Consider the following 22,316-nt stretch of genomic DNA (forward strand, 5'->3'; position numbering starts at 1 on the left):
CCTCTCAATCCCAATTCATGAATGGTTTTAAGAATACCATATCTCCATGTGGTATCATATGCCTTTTCAAGGTCAAAAAATACTGTAACATGGTGCTGTTTGGAAGCAAAGGCTTCACAAATAGAAGACTCAAGTCGTATCAACACATCAGTCGTTGAGTGCATTTTTCGGAATCCACATTGTATCGGTGATAAAATACCTTTCTTTTCAAGGTACCATATCAGCCTTGCACTGACCATCTTCTCCATGATTTTACAAAAACAAGATGTCAATGCAATAGGACGATAGTTTGCTGCTAAAAACTTGTCTTTACCGGGTTTTAAAAAGGCTAAAATAATGGCTAGTTCCCAAACACTTGGGTAGCTATGATCATGCCATATTCTATTAATAATGCTTAAAATAAATAGCTTTGTATTAAAATGTACATGTTTAATCATTGCATATGGAATTCCATCGGGTCCAGGGGCTGTATCGTTGCAATGAGCAAGTGCGGAATCAAATTCTCTTTCAGTGAAAGGAGAATTATACGACTCTTCCCTTCTTGTTGCAAAATTTAAAATTTTCTTTTCTTCAGTGCTCCTATACTGGTGACCAGGGGCTCCTTCACACTTGCTGGATACATTTGAAAAATGATTAGCCAGGGCATTGCTAACTTCATTTGCTTCAGTTACATACTGGCCATTCACCCTCAACACTGGTGGTGGGTTGGGGGTGAATTTACCAGCTATCTTTTTTACTTTCCTCCACACAGAAGATGGTGGTGTTCTACTGTTAATAGAGGAAACAAAAGACATCCATGACTGGCGCCTTGCTTCTTTCATGGCACGACGGAACTGTGCTCTACATTTCTTGTACATTATTAAATTCTCATCAGTTCGGAGTCTACGCAATCGTGTTAGAGATCTTCTTGTGGCTCTGTGGAGTGCAGTTAGTTCTGAAGACCACCACGGGACTGGTCGTCGTTTGAATAACCCTGTTGTTTTGGGAATTGAATTGACTCCTGCTGTATGAAGAGTTCCATTCAGTAGGTCTATGGCATCATCAACACTTTCAAACTGTTCTGCTCTCCCTTCGATTTCACTTAGCTCACAAAATTTAACCCAGTCTGCCTTGTCTAGATTCCAACGTGGCGATCTTTGCAAAGGCGGACCCTTGTTGGTGTTTATAATGATTGGTGCATGATCACTAGTATGCCAATCATCTAATGTCCTCCAATCAAAATCAAGAAGGCAGTTAGAGCTTGCAATTGAAAGGTCAATGCATGACAAAGTACCTGTCTGAACATGGAAGTGTGTGGGCTCTCCTGTATTAAGGAGTCCCACATCCTCATTCTCCACAATTGATGAGATAATATTGCCCCTTGTGTTGGCCAAAACATCACCCCATAAAGGATGTCTACCATTCATATCTCCCAGTAAGAGAAAAGGTTGAGGGAGTTGTTGAATGACCTCTGCTAAATCATCATATAAAATATTATCATTTGGAGGTAAGTACAGAGAGCATATTGTATATTTTCTCCCTATATCAATTTGTACAACAACTGCCTGCAGGGTTGTACGTATAGACATGGGTATTTGGGGAACATCTCGACGAATGTACATGAGACTTCCGCCATGGCTCCCTGCTTGTTGATTATATGGTGTTCTATAGCCAACATACTCTCGAGGACTAGGAGTGTTAGAATCAAGCATACTTTCCTGTAGACATACAATTATGGGGGAATGCTCATGAATTAGGAGCTTAAGTTCTTCATATTTCGCCCTCAAACCCTGACAGTTCCATTGCAAAATGGAGGAGAAAACTATGGATTATTTCTGGAAGACATCTTGGATGAGGTCTTCCCATTAGCAGTTTTTAATGTAACATTATTACCAGTAGGTTTCTTCAGAGGTGGTCTTGTTATGTTGGGTTTAACGTTGGTGATTTTCTTTGTAATCTTTTTATCTATTTGTTGAGGTGGATGGTGGACCTCAACTTGAATTTCTGATTTATTCAGTCCATCTTCTGGTTCATTAGAAACATCAACAGACAAAACATCAAATTTATTTGATGTCATAACCTTAACGTTTCTAATGGAGGGTGGAGAGAGAGATGGAGGTCTCTCTCTTTTGCGATTAATAGATGGTGGGATTCGAGGTTTTTGCACCTTTCCCACAACAGGTGCATCAGGTAAGTTAGTCTTAAGTGGAACCTGCATCAGATCAGGCAAGGACATGGCCTGAGAGAGGTTTGTATTACTTTTTGTAATGGCGGCTGAAGGCTGTACAGCAATGGGCAATGACCTAGCGTTAATACACCGTGGTAAAGCCTCAGGAGGTGATAAGGTTACCTCGTTATTTGACATTTTGTCAGATAGTATACTTTTTTTTGAGCTATTGGCAGTGCTAGGTTGGTTTGATTTTAATGCCTTAGCATATGTATTTGATTTATTTAATAGTCTTTTGGCATGGGTCACACTTATGTGTTCTAAGTTTGATTTGTTGAGGGCAGCTTCCTCCAACTTATATAGCTCGCAAATCTTGTCTGTGGATTTGTGATTCGAGCTGCAATTTAAACACCTGGCTCCAAGTGCACACTCTCCATGGTAAGATTTGGAGCAAATACCACACATCTTCTCATTTTTGCAAACTTTGGACGGGTGCCCAAATTTAAAACAATTAAAACATTGCAATGGCTTCTGCTTGAAGGGTATTACTTTAATCCTTTCGTTCTCGATAATAATATGAAAAGGTACATCAGCATCCTGGAACGTAAGGATTATCATTGATGTACCTGGGACTTTATGAACTTTCCAAACATTTAATGGACACATGGCCAGTATCTCCTCCTCTGTAAAATCATATAGGTCTCTGTTAAAAACTACGCCCTTTCCGTAGCTAAAATTTAGGTGGGGTTTGACATCTAACTTAATGTCATCATTATTTATTTTCATATTGGACAATATTACCGACTGTGTACTGGATTTGGCATGGATAAGGAAACTATTTTTTCCGAAACGAGATATATCGCCTGGTGCAATAGTTCCTACTTTTTTCTGAATCAATTTGCATATTTTAAAATAATTCCCTGTAACCCCCTTTGATTCAGCTATAAGCCACATCGGTGGTTTTGGATTTCTCTGGGAGGGCATGACTAAATCTGCGCCTTTTTCCAACCAATCGGCAGGCCTGTACACATCTAAATCTTTTGGTACCTTATCGCAGAGAGCAGCCGCGACATTCAAGTTATTAACTTTAATATTATTCAAATTACTTATTGCACTAAATGCTTCGTCATAACTACTATAAGATATCCATGAATCCCAAGTTTCAGCTTCAAGTTTCATCCTTATTTCTTTTATGCATCCATAGCATTCAAATGCTTTACATAGATCATCATAATTTGTTTCTATTGAAATTTGTGTAACATGGAGGATTCGAAGTTTCCTTGTGTTACCCAAATTACTCGATTTAGAAATATCAGTAGAATGGTCCTTTCCTGTTCCGAGGTCATCAACAGAGCTATCCCTTATCACATTAGCAGAGGTCGTCAACAGTGCCGGGGGAGAGTCAGCGTATCCAGGGGATGGGGGTTCGTTCCTTAAAGAATCCATTATAGTAAAGAGAGGGAAAAGAGTTAGTTTGATGTACCTGCTCGAGAATGTTAGGCCATCATGCGTTGGAAAGGAAATTTGCACTCTCTACTATCGGCACAATGAGAGTATACTTCCCAGATGGTCCACTCCATACCCTACCCGAAGGATAGCATCAAAACAGATATAGAGGCACAGGTGTAAGCTGAACCCGCCTGTTAGGACTGAGACCAAGAAATTATGGAATCATCCTCCCCATATCTATAATGACGGGCTTCCGGCCAAAAGCCGAGAGTCCTACTCCAAGCATTGGATCCCCCTGGATTCCGAAGACCCAACACTTGAGAATAGTTCCGCCAAAAAGGTCCAAACCATCTTCGGGATGGCTGAAATCATCCAATACTCTCATATATAGCTTTGAATGCAAACACCTCCCAACTGTGATATCTCCTCCCACTCATCAAAGCAGGCAGCAATAAAGGATGTATGAACATCCCCGCCGGGGCTACAATGGATGTGAAAACATCCAAGCCATAGGAGAAAAGAAAAAAAAAAAAATAAATGAATATATATGTACATAATATATATACACATATAATGAGGGAAATTTTTCTCATAGAGTTTGGAAAGCAAGACTAAAGAAAGTTTGTGAAATTAGGATAAGGTCGAAGTAGTATTGAGAAAAAGAAAAAGGTAAAAGAGAGAAATTTAGATTCGAACTGGGGGAGCAATTTCCCCAAGTTCGAGAGCCCTCTTGCCCGTCACCAAGTTTCAGCACGGGAATTAAATGCCGTGCTGAAGCTTAATGACTTCATCAAGGCATTCTCTCATTAAGAGGGTAGATCTAGATAATAGACCTATTTTGTTATAGATAGGCTTTAGGCCTATGACGAATCATTGATCTAATACCATAACCATAATAGGCCTTATTAGTAATTGTTTAAAAATTTTCAACTTGTAGATCAGTGGTAGGCTACTGGTTCCCAACCAGGGGGTGGGACCCCTACCGGAGGGCAATTTGATTTTTAAGAAGGGCAGTTCGAGAGTTATTTTATTATTATGATTATTATTATTATTATTGGAGAGTAAATCTTACCATATCAAAACTAAGTAACGTTATCTATAAAGCCTCCCATAGGAGGATCAATACCGAGTTGATAATCCACCTCTTATAAGGATGATCATTACAGACTTATACCTACCATCAGTCCTTAGGGATACGGTCTACTTGCTAATCCGCCTCTAACAAGGAGGATCAGTACCGACTTTTCACTATAGCAAATCCGTTTCTTCTAAGGAAGATTAGCACTAGAATAAGGATACGGTCTACTTGCTAATCCGCCTCTAATACGAGGCCCCAATTAACACTACATTACAATTAACTGGGAAATCAGCTCATACAGTCACTGATTGGTTTAATATGTGTCGGGAAGTGTGTAGTGTGATGGTTTCATGTCAAAGTAGAGGCAAAATGGTTGGCACTGAGGAAAACCCCATACAGATCGATGAGGCTCGATTTGCTGGTCGTCGTAAGTATAACCGTGATCGATTGTTGGCTGGTGACCATCCCCCGAACTCTGAAGATTCTGATGCCGAATCTGTTAATAAGAGGAACCATGGCGCTCGTATCGATGGACCTTGGGTTTTTGGATTGAAAAAGGGACTGGATTGCAGGTACTTTTACGTTGAAAGAAGAGATAAGGAAACTTTGATCCCTATCATACAACGTGAGTACCAATTTGGAATCTCAGGTATGAGCACAAAACCGTGAACCATCAACAGAATGATGTGGACCCAAATTCAGGAGCACATACTCAGTCTATTGAGCGATCATGGCTGGATGCCAAGATTGACATAGTGGAAAAGAAGAGAGGAGTACCTCATCAGCATTTACAATCCCCTTCAGATCATTACTGTTGGAAAGTTCTGAGAAAAGGCGACGATGTATTTCCTGCTTTCTTGAATGATGTAAGATATGTTTACAAGCAGTAGTAGAATAAATTTTTGATTGAATTTTTTTCATAGATTATTTTCTTTCAATTTTGTAATATTTAATTTTTCATTTGAATAACTTGTAACATTGTTGTATGATAAGCTTTGAATAATTTGTAATAAAAGTTTCCCTACAAACTGCTTATAATGAAGCACCCATGTTGTCCTGTCAATAAATGTTATTAAACTATCATTAAAGTCCAATGAGGATAACTTACTGGTGGCAAGTAATCTGTTTGATAATCCTCATTAAAAACAGGAGGATTAACATTGACGGTAGATAACATACTTTGTGGTAGATACCATACTATAGTAGAAATTCGATGGTAGATAGCATACTATAATAGAAATTCGACTGTAGATAGCATACTATAATAGCACCAAAAAGTGTTAAAGTAATGATCTGTTATTGCTTAGTCAAAGTGACTCAATATTTAGCTTGCATTAACATTTTTATTTCAGCATGTCTAAGCGCCTATCTGGAGCTCAGTATCGCAAACGTAAAGCTGAACGAGAAAAAGAAGAAGCCAAACGACAAGGATCATTTCTTAAGTATCTGCTGCGGGAGACTGATGAACTGGGTCATGAATCTCATGATGCAACCAAAAGTGATGCAAAATCAGAGAAAAGGACAGACGAGGAAGTAGAGATGAAAGACAGCATCACTAGGTCTGCGAGAGAAAAAACAGAGACACCAGTGGGGATAGATAATGTATACATCGTGTCTACACACCAGATTGCAGAGACAGCAGCAGAGATAGCACAGATAGAACCTAATGACAGCACCGATACGCAGGATGAACCAGAGACAGCTAACAGTAAGATGATAGAAGTTGGAAACAGCACCAGTACACAAGAAAAATCAGAGACTGAAGTAAACGTTCAGGAAACTGCAGACAAAAGATAAGTCAGAAAATGAAGGCACAGTGACCAAGGATGAAGAAAATAACACACCAATGAAGCACTCTGGTAGGCCTACACTGACTGATATAGACTACAGTGATCCAGCAACATGGACTAGCCATGATGATCAGTTAAGGCAGCAACTAGTGCAACATGGACCCATGCAGATATTGGAGATCAGGTTTCCAAGAGGTAAAAACCAGAGAAAGTTTTCGAGCTTCCATTATCAAAGACATTTACTCAATGCAGAAGTTATGCACCGAAAGTGGCTACAATATTCAGTGTCAACTGATTCTGTAATGTGTTTCTGTTGCAAGCTGTTTGGCATGAAACACATTTCTTCACTTTCTAGTATTGGATTACGAGACTGGAAAAACTTGTCGTCATTACTGTCATCACATTAAAAATTACCTGATCATTTGGACAACGTGGGTAAGTGGAAAGAGCTTGAGCAGCGTTTGAAGAAACACAAAACAATAGATGATGAAACCCGGTGTGCAAGAGAAAGAGTTGAAAATTATTGGCACCAAATCTTGGAACGACTTATTACCTTAGTAAGGGTACTTGGTGTGCAGAATTTCTCTTTTCGAGGAACAGATATAAAATTGTACAGTGCAGGAAATGGAAATTTTCTAAAGTTTGTAGAACTAATGGCATTGTTTGATCCAGTTATGAGTGAACATCTGCGGAAGATTAGGAATGAAGAAACACATGTACATTATCTAGGAAAAAACATTCAGAATGAATTGATAGACATATTAGCAAATGCTATTAAGGAAGAAATTCTGAGAAATGCACGTGCTGCAAAATATTTTTCAGTAATTTTGGACAGCACACCTGATGTGAGTCATGTGGAGCTAATGACAGTCATAATCAGGTTTGTTCAAGTTGATGAAGATAATGCTGTGATAGCTGTGAGAGAACATTTCTTGGGTTATGTGCCACTACAAGAAACCACTGGTGCATTCATGGCTGAAACTATTCTGGAAGAGTTCAAGAAAATGGATCTGTGCATTGACAACTTGCGAGGTCAAGGTTATGATAATGGCAGCAATATGAAAGGCACACACAATGGTGTACAGAAGAAAATCCTTCAGAGAAATCCCAGGGCGCTGTTCCTGCCATACTCAGCACACACATTAAATCTTTGGTGAATGATGCAGCAAATTGCTGCTTAGAAGCAACTAATTTTTTCGGCCTGATACAAAAGCTCTATGTATTCTTCTCAGCCTCAACTCATCGTTGGGATGTACTGAAACGTCATATACAAAGCTTAACAGTAAAACCTCTGAGTGAAACACGATGGGAGAGTCGGATAGATGTACTACAACCCATCCGTTACCAAATTGGTGACATATATGATGCTCTTACTGAAATGGTAAACAGATTCTACTCTCCTTGGATCATCTAGAAATTCCACACGTGCAGAAGCTAAAGCTCTTGCAAATGGCCTTGCAACATTCAAATTTTTTGTTTCATTGATCGTTTGGTATGACATTCTTTTTTAAATAAACATTACCACCAAGCAACTACAAGCAAAATAAAATATTTCATCAGCATTAAAACATCTGGAATGCACTAGAATGTTTCTAGAAGAGAGAAGAAGTGATACAGAGTTTGAAAAGGTACTAGTTGATGCTACTGAATTGGCTAATGATTTGGAGATGGACCCAGTTTTTGTTGCAGATTCCGTTCATCTTAGGAAAAGGAAAAGGCCGTTTGACTATGAAGGAGAAGACACACCAGTGCAGAATGCAAAAGTGAACTTTAAAGTTAACTTCTATTTTGTTGAACTCGATGTTGCCATCAATTCTGTACTGGAACGTTTTCAGCAGCTGCAGCAGATGAAGTTTGTTTTTGGTTTCCTGTATGATGTGAAATCACTTAATGGGATAACTAACACACGACTTATGGAACATTGCACCAAGATGGAAACACCACTACGAGATGGAGAAAGCAAGGACATAGACGCCACTGGCTTGTGTCATGAACTTCAGGCAGTTGCACGCCGCCTTCAGCCTGACACTGTCACTCCCCTAGATGTTTTAAAGTTCATTTGTGTACAAGGGCTGGTTCACAGTGTACCCAACACTTTTGTTGACTTGCGCATTCTGCTAACTTTGCCTGTTACTGTGGCGAGCGGTGAGAGGAGCTTCTCAAAATTAAGATTAAGACGTATTTGCGGTCTATAATGACAGAAGAAAGGCTTGTAGGTCTAGCTATGGTCTCTATTGAGAACGAAATCGCAAAGAAAGTTGATCTAAAGAGTCTCGTGGCTGATTTTGCCAAGAAAAAAAGGCACGGAAAGCACATTTTTAGTGATCTGTAGTTATAGCCAAGAATCTAGAAAGACTCAGTGCTCACTCAAAATTTAATTTCTCTTTTCTGCCATTGACAGATATTGATAAATTTTAGTATAAAGTTACAATTACATTAAAATTGAAAGTTGTAATTGTAAACAGTTCCTAATAATATAAAATTTAAACAATTGTTTCTGAGTTATCTTCATGTTTACTTCAGAATTATTAATTATTCTCACTACTTTGATTTCTAGTCTTTTTGTTAGTAATTCAGTTCGTAGGTATGAAGAGAATATCTCATTCTCTTCAATAACTGAGATTGATATTATACGTTTTCTACGTACATAGCTTTCAGTTCCTTTCAGTACATTGAATTCGAGTCTTTTTTATAGTTTAGTTAGGGAATTTTAGTTACTTAAGATTTGTTCTATTAATAAATGAAAAAATATGTTGTAGAGGCCATGTTTTATCCCCCCCCCCCTCTTTTTTTTCAGCTAAGGATACACTCAAATGGAAGGAAAATGAGTCAGATGAAATGTTTCTTCACCACTTACATTTTCTTATCCCTGATTGAAGTTTTAAAGAACTAGTAACTCAAAACATTAATTTTCATATTTGTTTAATTGATTGTTAATTTGTTATATACTCAATCATAACTTCACTATCAGATGCACATTTCCCTTATTAAATAACAATTTTTAAAATAGATTATAAGCAAAAATCATTGTTTTGCTCTATTTATTACCATTTTTAACATAATGTTATGAATACATTAATTGTCTAATATATCTTTATAGGCATCAAAATTGCCCTTGCAATGGTTACATATTAAAGAATAATGATGGAATTGTTGTAAATTTTAACCTGGATTTAATATGTATACACACACACATGCATATATATATATATATATATATATATATATATATATATATATATATATATATATATATATATATATATATAATGTGTGTGTGTGTGTGTGCATAATGCATTTCAACTGTATATTTGGTAGCAGGATTTACAATGAAATTATCCCGAAATGTCACCCAATGGGGAGCTACTGGCTACTGCTCACCCCCAGACCTCTTAGCTGGTGGGCCTGAGGACGCAAAATTAAAATATTAGCCTAGGGCGCAAGAAACCCTAGAGCCTCCCCTGCCTGACATTTAAACGATTCAAGCAAAATTTGAATTAAACTTTATTGATGGTGATGAGGAAGAAAAATAAATGAACATTGAAGACAATTTAGTCCCGATAAGGATTAGACTGTATGAGTGAATGAATATATCATCTTAGAAACATTGCTTCTGTAAAGAAATATTTAGATGAATATTGCCTTGGGAAAAGGTGATTAATCGTGTTATTACTGGAAGTGACTAATCCTGCTATATCTTACTTAGCTCGAAGTACAGTTTGGAGAGCAAAATTAGTAAGAGATGATTTACCCCTAGATAGGATAACCCATGAGTCATGGTATGACAATAAAAAATATCCAACAGATTTTGTAGATTTGAGAACAAAACCCTGAGATGAATATTGGGAGTTAAATAGCAGGACAGGATTAGAAATGAAACTATAAGAGAGATTACTCGAGTGCCATACGTGGGTGAGATCATGATGAGGGGCATATGGAGATAGTTTGGGCATGATCTTCGCACTCCCCAGAGATTAGTTCACCAAAGTTTTAACTTGGCTCCACAAGGCAGTAGAAGAATTGAAAGACCCAGGCTTACATGGCTGAGAAATGTGAACCGTAAAATAAGAAATGATAAATTGAGAAGAATTGAATTAAATGCTTAAGATAGAGACGACTGGCGAAATCTAACTGAGGCCCTTTGCGTCAATAGGCATAGGAGGGGATGATGATGAGGATAACCCATTGGCTGGTTGAACTAAATGGTTGCCTACGACAGCATTTTTTCAAATTGATCAGAAGTATATGAATAGAGTAAGAGATTTTCCTATGTGCACTTATGCCAACAAGTCGTCTCAACACAAGAACCTGAAGACTTTTGTTTTAATGTTATAATTGTCAGAATTTGGCAATTAGAACGGGCTACGGCATATTTCAGATGATTATAAAATATACTGCTCACGGTAAACAAATTGTTTAGGCTCCTAAGTGGCTGATTTGGTTTAGGTTTTCAAGAATTATATTACTGTTTAATAACCAGTAGTGCCATAGCCTCTATATCATCGTCTTCAACTGTATTAGGGTAGATAGTTCTCTTGCTTGAGGGTACACTCGGGTACGGTATTTTATATATTTTTCTTCCTTTTGTTATTTTGAAGTTTTTATAATTTATATATGAATCTTTTTTTTTAATATTTTTACTGTTCTTGAAATATTTCATTTCAATTGTTCATTACGTCTCTTGTAGCTTGCTTATTTCCTTATTCCCTTTCCTCATTGGGCTGCTTAACCTTTTAGCCCTTGGCCATATAACATCTTGCTTTTCCAACTAGGGTTGTAGCTTAGCAAGCAATAATAATAATAATACATCATACATATACCAAAGGCACTTCCCCCAATTTTGGGGGGTAGCCGACATCAACAAGAAACGAAACAAAAAAGGGGACCTCTACTCTCTACGTTCCTCCAGCCTAACCAGGGACTCAGCCGAGTTCAGCTGGTACTGCTAGGGTGCCACAGCCCAACCTCCCACATTTCCACCACAGATGAAGCTTCATACTGCTGAGTCCCCTACTGCTGCTACCTCCGCGGTCATCTAAGGCACCGGAGGAAGCAGCAGGTCTTTGTTGCTGTCTCATAGGATTTTTTTACAGGAGAGGGGGTTCCCAGCCCCCTCGTCCCGTCCCTTTTAGTCGCCTCTTACGACACGCAGGGATAACGTTGGCGCTATTCTAATTGTTTTATGCCCCCGCGGCCACAGGGGGCATAAAACAATAATAATAATAATAATAATAATAATAATCTTCATGTTGTTGTTGTAGACAATGTCCATATATTAGTGTGCTACTGTTGTTAACACACATTTGGGTTCTCTTCAAATGTCATCTAAAATGTGTTAATTATTAAAGTTGGTATGTTACATCTTCAAGTAAAGTCGAAGTAAGTTAACTTTAAAATGGTTTATTCTTTAAGAACAACAGTGTTAACATCTCCATCACAGGAGTATAGCTGGTTTGGTCAGATGACCATTCCGTATGACATCGTCCAGTAAACTAATACAAATATCCCTATGCATGTTAATGTTATTTCAGCACTTAATGATTTATGTAAACACCGCATTAATACCGGAAGATACTCAGTTCCGTTCTCACAGACAACCTTTCTCACGCACTGGTTAGTGTTTACTCTTCATGAAAAATTTTACATTGCTGAGGTTTGGTATTCGCATCCTACTATGATAGGACTACAGCACTTCTCACACTGGCTTTACTTCCACAGTGACCTATTAGGTCATGTGTTTTGAACATGTAATATATAATTATTACACATAGAGTATTGGTTGTAGATTGCCTGTTCCTAGCAGTTAGACGCTGGCTTTTGATGCATAACAGAACTTAAACTCTGCAGCAGCATGGCCAAAGGTTTTTCGCGTGAAGTGGGACCGATCCTTCAAAGTAGAATCCTGAGTGACATTAGGATCTTCTGAAATCTTAGTTACTTGGGACTACTGTACCACCAGCCACACAAGGGAACAAGTTGGGGGAAAGTTTATGAGATCCATTTCACTTTTATTTCGTTGATTTAAATTCATTGAGATAAAATAAGGAAAGATTTTTGACAGTCTTTCTATTCCACGATCTGTTGCCAACACAGTTCGAGTTACTCGCTGATTTCCCATGGTCTTCTTTCAAGTATGTCTTCGTGGAGTAACGTAAAATGTTGGATGTGAGTAATTCTATTCTTAGGTTTTCCATGTGTAATTATACCTCGAGTGTGTCAGCTCGAAGAATTGGGGTGTTAACATAAGAGCTTGCTTGCTTGTACACTAGCTCTCATTCAATAATGTCATGGTTATTCTTGTTATGCATGCTATATACGCTCAAGAACTTTTGTGGAGGGCATCGGTTGTGTGGAGGGCCCCTTTATTTTTTTGGAATGCTGGATTGAGTCGATCAGCAGCTCAATCTTCGTCCTTGTTGGTTTCTTTTGGTTTTGTGACACTATTATTATTATTATTATTATTATTATTATTATTATTATTATTATTATTATTATTATTATTATTATTATTATTATTATTTGCTAAGCTGCAACCCTAATTGGAAAAGCAGGATGCTATAAGACAGGGGTTCCGACAGTGGCAATTAAGGCCGAGTTTTAGAATTTCATCCTGGTCAAGGGGTAGGGGTTTTATTCACTTAATATAATCGCCTTTCTGCTTAAAACTCTGCAGACTTTCAATGTTCTTGAGAATTTCATGCAACCTATAGATTCTTGTTACACACGATGCAAACGCTCTAAAACCGATATTTAAATTACAGCTCGGCTTAATCAATTTATGACGATCTACGCTATGTCTTAGTCCTAGAAGCGTCAATGTGAAAGCCTTTTAGTAATTTATTTATGTAATTTAGTATTCCAAATTGTAGTGCTTGGTAAGTCATAAGACATCTTGTAAATAATTCTTGCTTTTACTGGTAGCCAATGTAGAGCAATTAATAGTTTTATTGCTACGTTGACATAACTGTTCAAGGTTAGAACAAGTTATTTTTCTAGATATTTACAAGAAAGCATCATCAATATTACTCTGTCCTTAATCATTTATTGGTTTAAAGGTTGCACAGGAATGGCAGAGGTAAGGGACAGTGACATTGCTATATCAAGCAAGACAATGCCCCAGAGACTGACCACCCATATATACATCTGATCAGCGCCCAAACTCCCTCTCCACCCAAGCTAGGACTAAGGAGGGCCAGGAAATGGCTGCTGATGACTCAGCAGGTCGACCTATAGGCTTCCCCAAACACCCCATCTTTAGTTCACAAGGATGGTGAGGTTGCAGTGACTAAAAAACTAACTATTTTGAGCGTGACTCGAACCCCAGTCTGGCGTTCACCGGTCAGTGATGTTACTAAGAAAGACCACCACAACCTTAGTTCATAAAGATCTATGAAAGATAATCCTATTGGAAATAGTGTGTTCAGTCCAATCCTATAACTTGGGTTCTGGTAACCTATTGAAAACTATCATGCCTAGCTATCTGCTGGACTGGTGTTCGAAATCCGTCAAGCTTAATAGTTCCTATAAGCCCATTCCTATAACTTAGATTCTGGTAACCTATTGGAGACGTCCCTGTCTGGCAATCTGCTGATGGGGTTCGAAATCAGTCAAGCTTGATAGCTTCTAGTAGTGTCTGCAACCTCACCATCCACGTGAGTCACAGATGGGGGATTTAGGGGGAGCCTATAGGTCTACCTGCTGAATAATCAGCAGCCATTTCCTGGCCCTCCATGGTCCTAGTTTGCGCTGTTCATAGGTATTAAATTGTCAATCTATAGGGCAATGTTACTTTCCCTTGCCTCTGCCATTCTTAAATGGCAGAGGCAAGGGAAAGTAACAGTGCCCTAGTGACCTATCAACTCTATACGTATCTGCTTGATTCCTAAGGTGCTACAGGGCACTGAACGGCCTTCCAGGGTCTAGCGCCAGGCATGAACACCAAATCAATGAATCCAGTCTAATCCACTTTTGGTATTTATTCATATTATTGGTTTATCATAAGTTCTACAGAGGCATGGAGTTAGATCAATCTATTTGGGGATGATACACAGTTCTACTTTAGCATGAATGACATTAAAATTACAACTGAAAATTAAACTCCCTTCTGTCTATTGTAAATTAATAAGTGAATGAATGACGTTTAAACATCATCATCATCATCATCATCTCCCCCTCCTACGCTTATTGACGCAAAGGGCCTCGATTATTTTTCACCAGTCGTCTCTATCTTGAGCTTTCAAATCAATACTTCGACATTCATCATCTACTTCACGCTTCATAGTCCTCAGCCATGTAGGCCAGGGTCTTCTAACTCTTCTAGTACCTTCTGGAGCCCAGTTGAAAGTTTGGCGAACTAATCTCTCTTGGGGAGTGCGAAGAGCATGGCCAAACCATCTCCCCATCTACCTCTCACCATGACCTCATACACATAAGGTACTCGAGTAATATCTCAGTTTTATTTCTAACCCTGACATTTAAACAATTCAAACAAAATTTAAATTAAACTTTTTTATGGTAATAAGGAACAAAAATAAATGAACATTGACAATTCAGTCCTGATAAGGATTAGTTTGTATGAATCAATGTGTATATCATATTTAAACATTGCTTCTATAAAGAAATATTTAGATGAATGTTCCTTTGGGAAAATGAGGTAAATCGTGTTATTACTGGAAGTGACTATTGCTGCTATATCTCACTTAGCTCGAAGTACTGTTTGGAAAGTTGCAAAATAAAAGGAGACCAAAATTAGTAAGAGATGATTTACCCCTTGACAGGATAACCCATGAGTCATGGTATGACAATGAAACGATTTCCAACAGATTTAGTAGATTTGAGAACAAAGTCCTCAGAAGGATATTGGGAGTTAAATGGCAGGACAGGATTAGAAAAAAAAACTATAAGAGAAATTACTCGAATGCCATATGTGGGTGAGATCATGATGAGGGGTAGATGGAGATGGTTTGGGCATGCTCTTCGCACTCTCCAAGAGAGATTAGTTCACCAAACTTTCAACTTGACTCCACAAAGCACCAGAAGAGTTGGAAGACAAAGTCCTACATGGCTGAGAACTATAAAGTGTGAAGATGGAGATGACGAGTGGAGAAGTATTGATTTAAAAGCTCATAATAGAGACGACTGACGAAATTTTAAGAGAGGCCCTTTGCGTCAATAATGGTAGGAGGAGATGAGGATGAAGAGGATAACCCATTAGCTGATTGAGCTAACTGGATGCCTAGTAAGGCAACATTTTTCTATGCCAACAAATCGTGTCAGCACAAGAAACTGAGGACTTTTTTAATGTTATAATTGGTAGAAATTGGCAATTGGACCGGGCTCCGGCATATTTCAGATGCTCAAAGAATTTACTGTACACGATATATATATATATATATATATATATATATATATATATATATATATATATATATATATATATATATATATGCGTATTTATATAAATATATAAATATATATATATATATATATGTGTGTGTATATATATATATATATACATATATATATATATATATATATATATATATATATATATATATATATATATATATATATATATATATATATATATATATATACATATATATATATATATATATATATATTTATATATTTATATAAATACGCATATATATATGTATATTATATATATATATATATATATATATATATATATATATATATATATATATGTGTGTGTGTGTGTGTATAGATAACCAAATGTTCCTTCGTTTTCATCTCTGGTAGCAACAGTGTCTGCGATGTTAGTCGTTGTATATCCAGGCATCTTGAACTTTTGTTTTACCGGCTTAAAGAACAACTTCGCTCACAGCAAATGCAAAGGGACGTATTCTTTCACCTGACACAAATTATGTTCCATGCCGACGGATAATGAGACATCGGAACATGGTTTTTTTTTTTTCACTTTATCATAAAAATGTTCTTGAGTACACTACACAGCCAGATACTCTTCAGACGAGGATACCTTCTTGTTCTAATGATCGCTCGAGTGGTATTGCTTACCCCTATGAGCGAGTGAATGCAATGATGCTCAGTCAATATGCTGATTTGTTAGATTTGGTGGAAATCTCCACTGTGATGAAAATATACTCTCACCAATAGACTTACAACATGTCACCTATCAGACTAACATAGTAGTGATACAAAGCATTACGAATGGCGCAGTGTCTGAACATCCTCAGGCACACATACATGTGGTTCGGGAAGAAGTAGTGTTTAAAAGTGTCAATCAGAATGTACTTCCTTATCCCTGCATACACGACATTCCTTCAGTTGATGGATGAGTAGGAATTTTTATTAGCTGTTGTTGTTTGAACAGACCTCATTTCTTCTTTTGACGTATTCTAAATAGACCTGATGATAAGATGTGTTCTTATGTAGGTGCTTAATGTAGGAGTAGTGTTGTGATAATTGTAATGTGTATGACATACTGCTGAGTGAACCTACAAACAAACAGAGAGACGTTAAATAGGTGTGTGAGAATCTGTATATATATATATATATATATATATATATATATATATATATATATATATATATATATATATATATATATATATATATATATATAAATATATATATATATATATATATATATATATATATATATATATATATATATATATATATATATATATATATATATATATATATATATATATATATATATATATATATATATATATATATATATATATATATATATACGTATGTGTATGTGAGTTTCCTGTCGTAATATTATGCTCTGTAATAAAACTGATATGTAAGTTACCTGAAAATATATATTAAACTTAACAAAATACATTCTTGATAAAGAATGATCAAAGTTGTTACTTAACCATTTCAGAGCATCTTACTCCTCTAACCTTTCGAAGTTTTCAATTGGAATAACATTTGCTTTTGTGTTTCAAACTAATCATACCGAAGATCTTCCTTCAGGGGATCAAAGGTCCAAACAGACCATCTTTCTTATTCGGAAACCACACAAAATGTCAATGCTGTGGTCTTAAAATTTTATTACTATTATTATTATTATTATTATTATTATTATTATTATTATTATCATTATTATTATTATTATTATTATTATTATTATTATTATTATTATTATTAATGAGTAGTTTATAAACAGTTTAGTTTCTTACGAATGCAGGTACTGATCGTAGATTTAATGAAGCAGTTACTAGGCAAATCAGTTTTCTGTCCCCACGGATTCACTCCAATCCGGTTTTAGAAAAGAAATTCGCCTTACAGCGAAGCTCGACTCCACATGGGCTCCCAACACCACCCCCCCCCCCCTCTTTTTTTTCTTGGGCCTACACCCCTGGACACCGAAGAAGAGGAAACCTTCCTAGTCTTCGACTATCCCTTCTTTGGTCCTTTTCACTTTCCAAATATCTAAAGGTGGTTCATCTTATTTTGAAATTGATGATTTTGATTAGAGTGACCTTTGAGACTGCACTCCGTTCATAATCATGCTAAACTGAAACCTTAAATAATTTCACGCTAAATTGTTCGTAAATACGAAGCAATTATCTGCTAGAAGTCTCCAGGGGTTGCTGAACTCCGCCAGACTGCCCACACCTCCCCCACCTCTCCTTTTCCCTGGAGATTGAAGAAGAGGAATCCTTCCTATACTTCGATTCCTTCGACTTATTCTTCTTCTTCTTCTTTTGTTTTGCATTGTCTCTTCTTCTTGTTATTGTTGAAACATTAGAGTTACTTTCTCCGCTTCCTTATTCACCCCTACATCGTGTGGTAGGCCTAATCAGATCTTGGGCCTAATTTGTTAATGGCAACATCTGTTCCATCTATGGGGAATGATCATCCCTATTCCTTATCTTATTTCATATTTGCCTTTTTCAGTTTTCTTCTTAAGTTTATTTCATTGTATATTCAATTTAATCTTCTTAAAGACAATTTCTATGTCTTTGTCTTGTTTAGTCTCTTAATAAAATCATGAAACTTTTCTCTCTCTCTCTCTCTCTCTCTCTCTCTCTCTCTCTCTCTCTCTCTCTCTCTCTCTCTCTCTCTCTCTCTCTCTCTCTCTCTCTCGATGCCTAGGGTATCTTACAGGATTTTGAACCTTGGAATACCAAGGTCACTGGTACGATCTTGAAATGGTTACGGGTTCTTTTATTAGCTAAGCTAAACGTTTCCAACAACACCGATTGAAATATGGGAAATGAACATAAAAAGAAACTCACGAAAAAATACAACCAGTTTATTCACAAACTTATATCAAGAAAATCAATGTTACTAATTCGTTTACTTTGACAAATCAAATCAACCAAAACATCAACAGAAAAGGGGAACAGTCAGTAAGGTAGAAATACTTAGTGAATAGTTTTCTGCAGCTGCTGAGACGATACTCGTACGGAGGCTTCATGCTTGAGAGCGTTGCAGAAGGGCGGATGAAGTTCAGATGAAACTGGCACGATGACCGGATTTGAAGACGTCACAGAAAGGGTGGCATCAAGATGGGACATCAGAGGTCTTCTTCCAAGAATTCGATGATACTGTTGAACTAAGGCAGGCTGCAGGCAGTGTTGGCTACTTCTCATCACAAGCAGGGAGGGCTGGCTGCTTTAATTTGTCTCTTCTTCTCGGCCATAACAGATTTTGGAGATGGGCGTTTGTCGCCTGAAGGGAAGGTTAGAATCTGGCTCTACCAGACTTCTGGTCTTCTCTGCTTCTTATCTCGTTTGAACTTGGATCTCATCTGCTTCGGACATAGTTCCTCTCTTGTCTTATGTCCTGTCCTATCTCACGTGGACAATTCAACTAGCAATAATCGCACCTCTGTTTTATTGGTTACGATATTGCCACTGCGCAAAGCTTGGACAATCTCTTCTTGAAGTTTATATATCCATGTATGGTCGGAGTTAATTATAGTGGGTAGTGGTCATTTCCATAGAAGGCATTTTTTTTAACAATTCTGCGTCTCTATTGGCTTCCTCAAAAACGCCCACTTCGATCACGCCATGGAAGCTTCTAGAAGAAATTTCCGATGCAATGTGGACCACGTGTTCAGTCGTAAACAAAGGGCAGCACGTGTCCTTCCATGATGACATATTTCATAAACAAGGATTTCCCTCAGGCTCCGTCTCTCAAAATATGCTGACTCTACTAATTAAGAGGATGACATCTTGATCAAAACCGGACAGTCCCCTTATCGCGGCAGGCGCTCTCGTCGAAGCTCGGTTTACTTTCAAAATGCTGACGACAGTGAAGTGATGACAGGTTTGACCAAACAATACGGTAGTCGGATCTCGCCTCGCTGCTAACACTTTGGGAAGAGATATTTTTGTCTCTTATAACATACCCTTTTAAAAGTATTTTATCTACCTATGACAGTCACCCTTAAGGCTTTAGTAAGGCTCCAAGTTTCTGATGCACAAGTTAATACTGGGACGAGCATCTGATTAAATAGTTTTTCTTTTTAGAGAAAGTGACATTAAGGAAAATTCCTTTTCATAATCCAAGTTTGTTTACCAAAAGCTCTCCATTCCATGCTTATCCAACTATTATTTTCGGTCTCGTGTCCTGGGGAAACACTTGTATATTCATTAACGATCTCTGGATGCTCACCCCTAACCCTTATTTGTTGTCTCTGAATTTTCATTGAACATTATCTTTGTTTTACTCGGATCAATTTTCATTCCTACATTTCAGCTTTCTCTATTCAATATCCTCCATCATCTTTCGGATTCTAAAGTGTGAAGTACCAATCCAAGATAGAAAGAGTCTAAGTAGGTAGTAGGTTGGCCAGGGCACCAGCCACCCGTTGAGATCCTACCTGACAACACTGAGATTACCAAGCAATTCTTCTTCACCCAAGGGGTTAGCTACTTTCCTCTTGGTAAGGGTAAAAGAGACTCTTTTAGCTATGGTCAGCAGCTCTTCTAGGAGAAGGATACTCCAAAATTAAACCATTGCTCTCTAGTCTTGGGTAGTGCCATAGCCTCTGTACCATGGTCTTCCACTGTCTTGGGTTAGAGTTCTCTTGCTTGAGGGTACACTCGGGCACGCTGTTCTGTCTTGTTCCTCTCCCTCTTGTTTAGTTAAAGTTTTTATAGTTTATATAGAAGATATTTATTCTAATGTTGTTACTCTTCTTAAGAATTTTAATTTTCTTTGTATCCTTTCCTCATTGGGCTATTTTCCTTGTTGGAGTCCTGGGGCTTATAGCATGCTGCTTTTTAACTAGGGTTGTAGCTTAGCAAGTAGTAATAATAATACCAGATCTGCACTGAAAAAGTCATTAAGATATATATATATATATTATATATATATATATTATACGTCATAGAAGTTTCGTTAGATGAAATTTGACATCTTCCTTTCCCTATCATAATTCTATTCCTTTCCAGTTTCTGAAAGTATAAAGATGTTGCATCTCATCTTGAGATTGTTATTCGTATTTTATTAGAGCGATCTTTCGAACTGCACTCTGTCGTTCACAATCATGCTACGATGAAACTTTGATTCATTTCACGTCAAAAGGATACAAATACAAATAATAGAAATGTTCCTACTTATGATGCAATTGTCCGGTAGACGTGTCCCGGCTGAGCTCCCCCCCCCCCTCAATTCCTTTCTTGGCTTACTCCCCTGGAAACCGAAGAAGAAGAAACCTTCCTATATAGACTTCGATTCCTTGTTGGAGTTGTTCTTCTTTTGTTTTGCTTTGCTTCTTCTTCTTATGCTTCTTCTTCTTCTTCTTCTTTTGTTTTGCCTTGTTTCTTCTTCTTCTTCTTTTTCTTAATGTTGACACACAATCAATTTCGTGTAATATTAAAGCTATTTCCCCCTCTTCGCTCGTACATCGTGTGGTAGGCCTACTCAAAGTCTAAAGAGATCATCATCATCAGCATCATCTCCTCCTACGCCTATTGACGCAAAAGGACTCGGTTAGATTTCACCAGTTGTCTCTGTCTTGAGCTTTTAATTCAATTCTTCTCCTTTCATCATCTCCTACTTCACGCTTTATAGTCCTAAGCCATGTAGTCCTGGGAACTTCCAACTCTTCTAGTGCCTTGTGGAGTCCAGTTGAAAGTTTGGTGAACTAATCTCTCTTGGGGAGTGCGAAGAACATGCCCAAACCATCTCCGTCTACCCTTCATCATGATCTCATCCACACATGGTACTCGAGTAATCTCTCTTATAGTTTCATTTCTAAATCTGTCCTGCCATTTAACTCCCAATATCCTTCTCAGGGCTTTGATCTCAAATCTACTAAATCTATTGGAGATTGTTTCATTGCCATACCATGAATCATGTCCATAGAGTATCAAGAGATCGCTTTTACTCATCCTTATTCATTCTCTTATTTTGTTTTGCCTTTTTTTAATACATTACATATTTAAATTAATCTTCTTCTGTAAAGAAAATCACTATGTTTTTCACTCATCAAGTATGTCTCTCTCTCTATCTCTCTCTCTCTCTCTCTCTCTCTCTCTCTCTCTCTCTCTCTCTCTCTCTCTCTTTGCAGGTCCGAAACGAAACTCTTCTCCTCAGCCATGTTCCACAGAACATTGCTTTTGGCATCAGTTTCAGAGAGAGAGAGAGAGGAGAGAGAGAGAGAGGTGTAAGACATTGATTAACTATTGTTATTTGTTTTAGTGCTTGCTGAAGTACCCTTCCCTTCTATTCAATGTGATCAATCTTAATGCCATCTCTCAATAGAAAGATGACAGAAATGAATAATTATTAACATAACTCACTGTAATTATTACAATCAGTAATGTTACGTCATGTAATGAATATAGACATTATATGAAAGGAGATTGCACTTTTAGAAAAATGTAATTTT

General features: G+C 37.4%; 1 pseudogene; it reads right to left on the bottom strand.

The window, feature by feature from the left end:
• Nucleotides 1-19,278: 19,278 nt before the first annotated feature.
• On the bottom strand, nt 19,279-19,341 carry LOC137641725 (U4 spliceosomal RNA; annotated as a pseudogene).
• Nucleotides 19,342-22,316: the final 2,975 nt, after the last annotated feature.

The sequence above is a fragment of the Palaemon carinicauda genome, chromosome 5 (genome assembly GCF_036898095.1).
Source record: "Palaemon carinicauda isolate YSFRI2023 chromosome 5, ASM3689809v2, whole genome shotgun sequence".
In the NCBI taxonomy this organism is placed as follows: domain Eukaryota; kingdom Metazoa; phylum Arthropoda; class Malacostraca; order Decapoda; family Palaemonidae; genus Palaemon; species Palaemon carinicauda.